The sequence below is a fragment of the Dipodomys spectabilis genome, unplaced genomic scaffold (genome assembly GCF_019054845.1).
Source record: "Dipodomys spectabilis isolate Male_0828 unplaced genomic scaffold, ASM1905484v1 ptg000089l, whole genome shotgun sequence".
In the NCBI taxonomy this organism is placed as follows: domain Eukaryota; kingdom Metazoa; phylum Chordata; class Mammalia; order Rodentia; family Heteromyidae; genus Dipodomys; species Dipodomys spectabilis.
The window spans coordinates 7446716-7459438 of record NW_024870766.1 but is presented as its reverse complement, the minus strand read 5'-3'; positions in this window follow the sequence as shown (position 1 = coordinate 7459438).

Here is a 12723-nt window from a genome sequence, read left to right as displayed (position 1 = left end):
TTGTTGTTGAGATGGGGTTCGGCAAACCCTTTGCCAAGACTCTCCTAGAACTGAGATCCTCCTGATCTTACTTTCCAAATAGCAAGGATAAGCCATCTTACTTGGTTTTACTTTCTTTCATTTAGCTTCTCTAACCCAGCAGGGCATTCTTTTGAAAATATCTTCACTTCCTCATTATCTTATTTTTTCATTGCACCTGTACAGAAAGTCCCCTGGGATATTACTCTGTCTGCCTCCTCGGCATTTGTGATTAGATATCTTATTCAGCTGGAGGGTGGGAATAGTAAACACCTGAATGGAATAATCTAAATTGAGAGCAGTCAACTGCAACTGTCCTTAAAATCATCTGAAAGTTGAGCACCAGTGGCTCATACCTGTAATCCTAGCTACTCAGAGGCTAAGATCTGAGGATGATCATAGTTCGGAGATATCCAGGGCAGGAAAGTCCATGATACTCATCTCCAATTAACCACCAAAAAGCTGAAAGTGGAGTTGTGGCTCAAGTGGTAGGGTTCTAGCCTTGAGCAAAAAGATCTCCAGGACAGCGCCCGTGCTGAGTGTAATCCTCAGGACCAGCCCAATAAGATAAAATAGTAAATAAGAATAAAACCAAAAATTTTAAAAATCTGTAAATCACATATTGCATGGGCAATTTCCTTACGCTGTGCCCTTTCTTCAGACTTCTGGCCCTCCCCCACTTCTTTCAGTCTCAGCAGGATACTCAGCCACCTTCTTGACAGGGAGGAAGTGGAAGCCATCAGACAGGAAGCCTCAAAGTCCCCAACAAGCTCCACCTAGCACCCCTTCTCCATCACTCCTTTACTCCAACTTAAGTGAATGCCATGCCCGGCCATCATATTTCACTCATAGTTCATACCCCATGGCACCCTTAGCCCACAATCATAGAGGTCCCACTCTGCTGACTAGATTTGTTTCTACGAAAAACACTTAAAACACGCTCTGTTTCAACCATGTGGAAATAAGTAAATGACAAACTCGCACAGAGCCGGTGTCTTTCCCAGCCTCCCAAGTACTCTCTCAGCCTCCTCTGTGGAACAGAGTTGATCACTGGTACAGCCATCTTCCTCTCTCCCTCTCCTTCCTTGAGAGCAGAGCCCACTTTCCAGTACAAAAACAATAGAAGACAAGAAAAACAAAAACAGATGTTCACTTTCAGAGAAGTCCTTGCAGCTGGGGGAGGAGAAGTGAGTGTTTAGGCCAGTGAGTCATTAGGACAAGTCATGAGGTGGGTGGTTTCTCTCTGAAAGAGAGAGGCATAAGAGGAGAACAATCCTTCCAGCTGTTTCCATGCAAGGACAATGCTATTTGGAGATGTTGCCCACATCTTATGACCATAAGAGATTGCCAAGTGTATCCTAGAGAAAACAGCCAGAGTAAGAATGAGTGAGCTGCCTTCTCCAGCTTCTCCTATATGGCATGTTGGTGTCTGTGCATGTGGGTGCATATGTGTGTGTAAGCATGCATGTGGGTGAATTCAGTGGGAATGCTACATGTCACTCTTACTTGGGCACTTCATAGTAACATTTAAGAATATATTAATTACATATTTAAAGTCAAACTTTCTGTGAAAGGGTCTGCATGCAGGTATCGATAGTGTTAACTGCCTGGCCTCCCACATTTGCCTCATCTGAAACCTAGTTAATGAGCATGATCTCATGAGTGTTCTCCCCTGAGTTTCCAGTGAAAGGACTACTGCAGAACACAGCAGCCATTGGTTGACTTTTCCTCTATAAACAGCCTTCGTGACTGCTCTTCTACTTATCCTCTGCACAGCTTTTCAGTGTTAGCCTTCTAGGCTTGGCTTTGTCTTCATCTCAATAAATGCTTGGTAAAGGCAAGGACCCACAGTGATGGCTTTAATGAATTGCTCTGTGCCGCTTTCTCCAAACCAGAGGCGCCCCACCTTATCAGGAGACATTGCAATTTAAGAACGTTGTGATTAAAGTTAACTCTCTTCTTTTCCAATAAGAATTATTTGTGCATCTCTGCTTTTGCTGCCTGCACACTGGAGCTATCTTGATAGAAAGCAATGCCTCCACTCTGGCTGAAAATTCAAGCACTTGGGGACTTATTTAATAGCCTGGGACTACATCCCAGACCTATGCAGTCAGAAACTGCTGGAGAAAACACTTCAGCAGCAAGATATCCTAAGCGCTAGGATGATGCAGTAAAGTAGAGAAGCACTGGTAAACCAGGAGTTCCTGCCAGTCAATAACATAGAGTTTGGCATCCACAGTCTGACTCTTAGTTTAACCCCTCAGGTACCTAACTGCAATGAGGCTCTGTTTGAACTTTTTTTTTATTTTTTGGAACCCATGACCATGTGGCATGTCAGGGAAGTACTCTACTGATGAGTTATCAGCCAGTCATCTATTTTTATATTCATGAAAAGAACAAAGCAACATTTGCCTCATTGGGTTTGATGAGCATTTTTAAATAGTATATTTGAAACATCTGACCTCCAGTTAGCTCTGTAAATAATGCACCTTACGTACACACCTACTAAAAAGGCATAGGGCAAATTTTGTAAGATAGAGAAAATTACATTGATTAAACAGAGAAAAATATAAATACAAAGTCGAAATTTATGTGGTATAATCAAGTGAGTTGTCTATGTGTTTTGTCACATGACAAGGTCTCTACCCTTAGTTCATCATGTAGAGCTTCTGAATCCCTCAGAATCTCCTGAGTGATAATGGGCCCAGAGGCAGCCAGGATGGGGATGGTCACAAGAAAGACCCACCCATAAGTAGAAGCAGAAAACATCTGACTATATTCTATGTGATTAAAAAAAACTCCATAAAAATCCTTAGAGGATTGAGTTCAGACAGCTCTTACACTGAAGCCATCTCTACGCCTGCAAGGTAGCATGCCCCAAGTCCACAGGGACCCCTCCAGACCTCATTCTATGTATTTTGTCTTTTCATCTGCATCCTTTATGGTGTCCTTTACAACAAACCAGCAAATACGTTTCTTGAGTTGTGTGTGCCATCATAACAAATGATCAAACCTGAAGAAGGGCTGGTAGCAACCTCTGATATGCCGTCAAGTCAGACAGACTTATGAGTGCCCCCAGTGACCCATTAGTAGCAATTGGCATCTTACGTGGGAGCAGCCTACGGGACTGAGCCCTTTAAGTGGCAGCGCCTGCACTGATGCCAAGCGGTGTCAGAGGTGAAACGCTGAGTACAGAAAAGCGAGGCTTTCCCTCTTCCAAGTGCCTTGAGCTGAGGCTCGAGTCAGTAGAGGGGAAAGTGTACTTGTACGTGCTAACCCAATCTGAAAGGGGCTATGAAAAACATGGGAATTACTTTTTTACATCATTAGTTTGATTTCTGTCTTTTCCTGGGCATTTTGAAAGTTCCATCTGTGTAAGAGGATCGGATGACTGGCAATTTGTGCTCCTGTATCCTTTTTTTCTGTGAAATACGCTCAGAAACCACTGTGCCATCGTATATGATCCTTCAAAAACCAAGAGCAAGAGGAATCAGAAAATAAAACTAGGGGCGAGAGGGCAAGGGGACAATCGGCTTTTAAGGTCAACCCAGACCACATAGCTGTCAGTGAGGTTTGTTTTGATGAAAGTAATGATTCTCACACAGTGTTAGGGTTCTGTGGACAGAACTATCAGAAGCAAGTGGAGAGAGGAAGGCTCACACTCAGAGCAGAACTGTGTAAAATGAGCTCCGCCCCCGCTGGCGGCATTCAAGGACAAGAGAAGAAGATGTCTGACTGGATATGCCCTAATCTGTTGTGTGTTTTAAAGGGCAGGAAGCAGAGAATAGCACCTCTCAAACTTGCAGCTCAAACTTCTGCCCTGAGTGCGACTTTTCACAGACTCACTGACTCGAAGAAAACCCAAGAAGAAAAAGATCAGGAAGGAAGGAAGTCTGTGGTACCAGTAGAGAGCCACAGATTTAGAATAAGGGAGAGTGTCTTCTAACAATCTAGGCATCACATGGGAGTCACTGATGCTCAGCCTGAAAGTCATGTGATAGGAGAATAGCTTCACACATGTAATAGCTTTAGGCAAGACCACAGATTGTCCATATCAATCAGGATACACTGCTGAGTGCAAGTCAGATTGGTGGGTCTCCTGCTGAAAGGAATAAATGGTAAATCTATCCAACCCTTGCCAATCATGTGGGTACAGTGGTGAGGTGGGGAAGATGAGGAGCCCTGCTCAATAGTGCTGCAGATCAAACCCAGGACCTTGCATGTACTAGACAATTGCTCCTCAACTGTCAGCTCAGTAACTCTATTGTTAGTCTAGCCCGGGCTGAGGCACCTTGGGTGCCACTGGCCTCATCTGGAAGAGGAAAGCCTGGAATCTGCCCTGCCACATTGGCAACGCTAGTACACTGTGACAGCATTTTTTTTTTTAATTTACAGAAAAGTTGAAGAGAGTTCCCAGGGTAATATGCCTGGTGCAGCCTGGCCTTTGTGCCTTTCATCTCAATGTTAACATCTTAAGAAACTACTGGACATTTAATCAAACTAGGAAATGAACATTTGTGCCCTACGACTTAGGAAATATACCACAGAATCTATTTGGAATTCCCCATTTTTCTCTAAGACAAATTAATAATTAAAAACCCCTGACCTTGAGCAGACCCCATATACCAATAAATAAGGAGAATATCCCAAGAGGAGTTTGTTGTGGTAGGTGAGGTAGGTTTTTATGTTCAGAGTTGCTCCTCATGGAAATCAATTAGAATGAATAAAATATAAATTGTAGATGTATTTAAAATTGACTTAGTCAGCATAGCTTCTGGGATTGCAGATCAAATCCTCAGCATGGATTTATTTAGCACCCAGTGTGAGAAACACGGTTCTCCATTTAAAGGTGCAAAGTTTGCATAGAAAAGTGGGATTTAAAAAAAAATGTGTTCATGCTAGATAGATTCTTGAACAGATCAACAGTTTACAAAAAGTTCCTACAATAATCTCTGGGATTTATTTGTGAGTGTGTGTGTGTGTGTGTGTGTGTGCTCAAGTGTGCACACATTTATGTATATGTTTGGTGTGTTGTCTGTGTATTTTATTTTTAACTAATTTCTTATATTAGAAATTTGAAATGAAGATCCAAAGGAAAGTAAATAAATTTTCCAGTGTTGAGCGATGTTTTTCAAGAGAAAATAGTATGAGGCATGATGGTGAATGCCTGTAATCTCAGCACTGGGAAAATCAAAGCAAGAATAGGTGAGCTTGAGAACTTCCTAGATTACATTATAGAGGAAGAAGTGAGAATGACCTCAGTGGCTTATCTCTCTGTTATTTCATGCAAGATTCTTGGTAATGATTTGGAGAGGATTATTTAAAATTATTTAGGAGATGTGTAGAGGAGGCTCTAGCCTTTAATTTTGTTATTGCTATTCCTTTAGCTTTAAGAGTTCCCAATTCTTGATTGTAAAATGAGCCGGATGGAATACAAAGCTGCTAAAGTTCATTGACACTGAAATCATGTGATTCTTTTGCCATAAGAGAGGAAGGCTTAAGGCTTAACAGTAAAGAAAAACAATACAAGGTAAATATAAATGTAATTCACAGATGCAGTGTTTTCTTTTCTTTTCTTTTTTGCCAGTCCTGGGGCTGGGGCTTGAACTCAAGAGTCTGGGCACTGTCCCTGAACTTATTTCACTCAAGGCTAGCACTCTATCACTTGAGCCATAGCACCACTTCTAGCTTTTTCTGTGTATGTGGTACTGAGGAATCGAACCCAGAGCTTCATGTATGCTAGGCACTGAGCCACATATCCAGGCCAGATGCAGTGTTTTTATAGTTTCCTTTTGTAAGCTGATAGTCTTTGTGAGTGTGTGTGTGTGTGTGTGTGTGTGTGTGTGTGTGTGTGTGTGTGTGTGTGCAGGCACGCATGTGCATGCAAGCACATGAGCATTCAAGCTGAGGGGCGGGTTAAAATCTTTCCCCCAAAGGCATTTTCTCTGTGATAATTTGATATTTTTAGTCGTGTAAGCTCAGCAAGGCGCAAAGCACAACACATACTGAAGCCCAAACCTGACAGCCTTGTTTAAGATGTTCTCTAAATAGAGCAATGGGGGTAATCACACATCTTTTCTTAGAATAATGCTTCTCTAAAGAAGAGACAAGCATACAACTTATTGCATAAAAGCCAGAGAAATTCATGGAGAATATTTGATGAAGTAAATAATATTGCTTATTATGTTGTCTCTTTCTAATGATGTGAAATATATTGAATTGACTTTTCAAGGGTAACAACACAAGAAAAAAAAAGCAAAGAATGAAAAAAAAATGAACACATATTATCAGCACTGCTGACTTTTTAGGTAAAACAAAGCATAGCAGAGCACATTTACACCAGGTTTGTTTCTCCTTCCAAAGAAGAACTTGGAGAGGCACTCAATTTTCATTTTGAGGATATCAAAGCTGGGTGCTGGTGGCTCAAGCCTGGAACCCTAGCTACTCAGGAGGCTGAGATCTCAGGATCACAGTTTGAAGCCAGCCTGGGCAAGGAAATCTGTGAGACTCTTATCCATACTTAATCACCTGAAAATCAGAAGTGGAGCTGTGGCTCAAAGTGCTAAAGCACTAGCCTTGAGCAATAAAGCTTAGGGACAGAACCCAGGAATAGAGTTTGAGCCCCACAACTGGCAAAAACAAAACAAAAAAGGATGTCAAGATAGAGAAGAAAATAAGTAACCACAAAGATAAAGAAAGTCTTTGGCAATCTGTCCACCCAGCAGCATACATATTTGTGTGCTCTGTGCAGTGCAAACATTAAGCCCCATTCCATCTTGGCTGGGCTCCATATGGTCCCTGAAGTGCAAAAGCATCTATTCCGGAGCCTCTATTTAGGGAACAGTATTCACTTTCAGAATACAGGCAGAAGTTCCATCCATACCACCCAGCACAGTGTTCTCCCACCTTGCCCCCAAGACACACATGACCAGAACTTCTGAATCTTGAAGGCAATGAATGTCTCCACCCAACAAGGACTCCAGTGCCTCCTTTTTCCCCGCTTGAACTGTGGCCACCCAGAAGACCTGTGCATCCCATGCCTGTGCTTGTGATTGCATTCAAGAGAAAAAAATATTCGAAGACGCATGTGACAGTACAATAGGGAAACAGCATCCAAGACTCTCCAGGGTGCCAGGAAATATTTTGAGTACCGGGAATGTGAATGAAGAAATGGACAGGACAACAGGGTTTATTGAACTGAAAACCTGAGAAGGGCAATTAAGTTTGCTTCAGCACAGTAGAAGAAGAAATGGCGTGCTTCCCTTAGAACTCAGGTCTCGATTAATAAGCAGAAACAGTAAAGTCAGGTGGGGCCGGGGGCAGGGATACTTTGTATTGCTGAGGGAGCTGGGGAATATGGGAACAGAGGAAGGGGCTCTTTGTGCAGAGATGGAGGCAGGACAGGATTGCAATCTTACCTTGAGTTACCAGAAAAGAGGTTTGAACAGCATCTGTTTTTAGCTGACATGTCATTAAACAGTATGGCTCTCAGTTCACAGGTTATCTCTTTTATAGCCGCAAGGTGTGACTGGGAAAAGGGAAAGGGAGGGAAGATGATTCAGCGGGGTCAGCACAAGGCTCGTGCTGGCATTTTTCAGGATATCGCTGTCAAGACGGGGAGATGAGTGCTTTCAGTTTAAGTCATTTTCCATGCCAGGCAGGCCTGGGGACCCCTGAAATCTGACTTTACAAGGAGGGAGCCTGCCCTGGCCTCAACTCTGAGGAAGCGTGTGCAAGTGGGAATGTAAAAACAAGCATCAGAGTGGACCTCAACCAATAGAAAACCTCAAGAGGTAAAATCAGAAGGGAAGACAATTCTAACTAAACTAAAGCAGCAGAGTCTTGCTCAGGATGTTCCAGAGTGATCAGGAATCACCTGGCAGATGGTGAAAGATGAGAAACCTAATCAGGTATCAAGGCACTTAGCTGCCCAAGGTAGAACATTCTTACTAAACTGAGTTTGTTGATAAAATTGGATATGGCAAAGAAGTACACCAAGGGGCCTAGCAGAAGGTTCAGGAGCCAGACTAAAATTTGGTCAAGAATCTTTGTCAAGCCGGGCGCTGGTGGCTCACGCCTGTAATCCTAGCTACTCAGGAGGCTGAGATCTGAGGATTGCGGTTCAAAGCCAGCCCGGGCAGGAGGTACTGTGAGACTCCTATCTCCAATAAACTGCCAGAAAACCGGAAGTGGCGCTGTACCTCAAGTGGTAGAGCGCTCGCCTTGAGCTGAAGAGCTGAGGGACAGCACCCAGGCCCAGAGTTCAAGCCCCACGACTGACAAAAAAAAAAAAAAAAAAAAAGAATCTTTGTCAACTACTATGGACAATATGTTGAGTGTAACAGGCTCCCAAAAATGTATAAACAGAATCACTATGCCAATGTAATTATATCGAAGATGGGGCTTTAGGAGTTAATTGGGTCATAAGGATAGAGCCTTCATGAATGGGATTTGCGTACTTAGGTGAAGATACAGCAAGAAGCTGTAGTTTGAAAACCAGGAAGGAGTCTTGCCAGAATGTAGCCTTGATGATCTTGGACGTCCAGCCTCCAGAAGTACAAGAAATAAAGATTCTATGTTTAAGACACAAAGTCCATGTTGTTATAGCAACTTGAGTTGACTAATACAATGAACTTACTTACATTGGAAAAAGAAGAGTCTGCAGGTATACTTAAGGGTCTTAATATGAGATACCTTGGATTGGGTTGGGCACTAAATACAGTCATTGATCCCTTATAAGACAAGGCAGGGGTTAGAGTTGGGTGGCAACAAGACAAGGAACACCATAGATTGACTACGACCACCAGAGGTGGATGGAAGCATGACACTCAGAAGGAACAAACCCTGTACTTTGCTTCCAGGGCTGAGAGAGAATGAATGTCTCTTGATTTAAGCCAGCCCCGTTTGTAGCGGACTGCTACAGCAGCTCTACGTAACTCCACTGGGATTTTCTTTTTCCTTTACTATAGATATTGAAAGAATTAATGTTGATCAAGTTTTCTCTTGTGAGAAGACCCTGGAAGAGCCACTAGTTCCAAAGAAAGAAGAGCTCTAACAGAACATTTCAAAGGACAGGAAACCCATCTGCCTTATGGCAGGCAAGCTACCTATGAAACAGACACTGAACTTTAACACAGAGAACTTTAGTTCCATCCTTCAATGCCCTCCTGAATCTAAACACTAAATCAACTTGCTGAATGTGTTTTGCTTTTGAAAAACATTTTGTTTTATACATCTTACAGTATTTGGGTGAGTTATGCAAGCAACAATAGTTCCACTCACATGACTCCGTGTATTATTACCCATTTCTTTTATTTTTTTTTATTTTGCCGGTGCTGAGGCCTTAAGCTCTTGCTGGGCTTTTTGCTCATGGTGGGCACTCTCTCAGTTGAGCCATGCTTCCAGTTCCCCATTTTGGAGGTTTCTTGATGGTTAACTGGAGATAATCTCCAAAATTTTTCTTTCCAGATCACAGTTCAATGTATAGCTAGTACTATAGGCATGAACTACTTGTGCCTCCCCCTCCTCTTTGATGGTACTGAGGTTGAACTTGGGGCCTCTTGGTGCTGGGGAGATGCTCTTCCACTTAAGCCATACTCTTAGGCCTTTCTGCATTCGGTATTTTGGTGTAGATCCTCACCTTTATTTATTTCCCCTCAGGGCTAGCTTCAGATGTTGATCTTATGACCTATGTCTTCTCAATTAGAGGCACCACAGGCACACTAACATGCTTTGACTTATTGACTGAGATTGAAGTCTCAGTAACTTTTTTCCCAGGCTGGCCTCAAGTCTCCATCCTTTAGATTTTCCATTTCCCAGGTAGCTGGGATTATACATGGATACTACGTCACTCAATCTTTAATCTTAGATAAAAATATTATTATAGAAACAAATATTGAATTTGATCCCATGTGACTTTTTCCTTCCCTCTCCCTCCCTCCCTTCCTCCCTCTCTCCCTCCCTCCTTTCCTCTTTTCCTCCCTCCTTTCCTCCTTCCTTTCCTCGCTTCCCTCCTTCCTTCCTTCCTTCCTTCCTTCTTGCCTGCCTTTCTTCCTTCCTTCCTTCCTTCCTTCTTGCCTGCCTGCCTGCCTGCCCTCCTTCCTTCCTTCCTTCCTTCCTTCCTTCCTTCCTTCCTTCCTCCCTCCCTCCCTCTTTCCCTCCCTCCCTCCCTCCCTTCCTTCCTTCCTTCCTTCCTTTGTTTCTTTTGTTCTTTTTTACAATATTCAGGATGGAATCAGAGCCTCATGAATGCTAGGCAAGTTTTCTACCACTAAATTACAACCCCAGCCCTTTGTGACTTTACAATAAAAAAATGAAAAATTAAATGAAAAATTAAACATACACACATATATACATTTTAAATATATTGCACATATTAATATATATTACATAGATATATAATCTATGTATTTCTCAAAAGATTTCACTTATCATTTTATACCTAAAACAGCTGCAAAAATTAAAAGCCTGGCAGTAATGTATTTGGCAAAGATAAAACATTTTAGGAAATCTCTTCTGGTAGGGTTGTACCTGGAAGAAATACTGTATTGATTGCATAGTAAAGGTTAAGATGAAAACGATGCAAACATCTGCTCACTCAGCAATTCTAAATCTGGGAGGAAGTCTTGCACAAACGTGCCAAGGGACACTTAGGGAAAGGTTCGGAGGTGGACACAGTCCAAATGTCCATCAACAGCAGAATAGATAAGTGGAACATAGACCCACAACATAATATAGCAATGAAAATGAAGGAAGCAGTTATATGTAACAATAAAGCAGCAAAGATGAGTCTCCCAACCATAATGGGAAGAGGTAACAGCCAATGAAAATGTGTGAATCCTGTTTCCAGCAAACTCTGCAGTGCAGCCTCCAACTGTAATCAAGCCAGGCTTTTCTTCTTACCTGGACACACAGCAGGCCAGAGGTATCAGGGACATTCAAGCCAGGAACATCAACCTCTGTTTCCTCACCCTTGCGTGGGGCGACTCTCCCTGGGATCAAGACAGCTGTCCATAATGGTCCCTTCTTTGATGACAACCACATGTTGGCTGCCAAATCTCTCCTCAGTCCACAATTAGTTTCTCACTCCCCTACTAGGTTTTCTGGCTCATTTCTCAGGTCAACCCCTTACATTAGAATCCATGCTTAAAGGTGTATGTCTGAGCAAACAGAATAAAGACAGTATGCTTCTGCTTGTATGAGATTCAAAAATAAGCAGAAGAGCAATCTGTTGTTTAGCGCAGAGAGATAGCTTATTGGTTAAGGATATGGAAACTAAAACCAGTGTCTGACACTGAGAAAATCACCAACTTCTCTGTGCCTCAGTCTTCTCATTTACTGATAATTGTCTTTGCCTCATATGCTCACTGTGGCCATTAGAGTTAACATTTGTAAAGGATCTAGATTGCTGTCTGACCAAGAGCAAAGGATTCAAAGGACATTAGCTATTTCTCATAGTAAGGATGCAGGGATAGATGCAATGAAACCATAAAGGAAACATTAATACAAAACTAGAAGTGTAGTTACTTCTGGAAGGGGAATGTAATAAGCTCAGGGAGGGACAAGGGAGAATCTCAAAGGAATTATTCATGGCCTATTTTGGGGGGGTGGAATTGATTGTAGGGCTTGATCTCAGGGCTTAGGCACTATCCCTGAGCTCTTTTTGCTCAGGATTAGTCCCCTACCGCTTTGAGCCACAGCTCCACTTCTAGAGATAAGAGTCTCATGGATTTTCCTGTCTAGGCTGGCTTTGATTTGTGATCCTCAGCTCAGCCTCCTGAGCAGCTAGGTTTACAGGCATGAGGCACCAGCACCTAGCTCATGACCTATTTTTAAGCTAAGGTAATGGACATATTCATGCTGCCTCATTATTATGCTTCATAACTTACATGTAAATTACACCTTTTATGTTATCAAACTTACAGAAGTCTAAAAAACCAAAGCACTCATTGGCATATAATGGTACACTAAATACATACAAAGTTTTGTGCCCGTTGATGGAGTATGCTCTCCAACACAGCTACAATTAGTTTCCTGAGGGTTTTTCCTAGTTCCTGGAGCTCTGGCCTTCAGAGGCGAATATCCATGCCTTACAAGTCCTCTGGGCCCCAGTCCCAGGATGCTTCTGGAGACACATAGCTAGGACATGCAAAGTGCAGCAACACCGCCCTTCCCTTCTTTCCCCAGTAGAGGGCCCCAGTATAGTGTCTGACTAGGATTGTGGTGCCCTCTCATGGACACTTTACACCTTACAAGGACCTTGATTGTCTTCTAGGCTTGTCTTGAAGCTGCCATTAAATTTAGGATGATGAAATAAATTACAAGTTGACAACTAGAGTTGGTGTGTGTGTGTGTGTGTGTGTGTGTGTGTGTGTGTGTGTGTGTGTGTGCTTGTACTAGGGCTTGCAATCAGGGTCTGTGCTTTGCCCTTTAGCTTTTTCACTCCAGCCTGGCATTCTTCCATTTGAGCCATAGTTCCATTTTTCCTGCATTTTGGTGGTTGATTGGAGATTAAGAGTCTCACAAACTTTCCTGTTCAGGCTGGCTTCAAACCCCAATCCTTAGACCTTGGTTTCTTCAAAAAGTTCTTATTAGCATAAATCAATTGTACAAAGGGGTGTCATTGTGATGTTTATTTTATTATTATTAGTTTTGTTTATGTGGTTCTGAGGAATCAAACCCAGGGCCACACGAATGCTAGGCAAG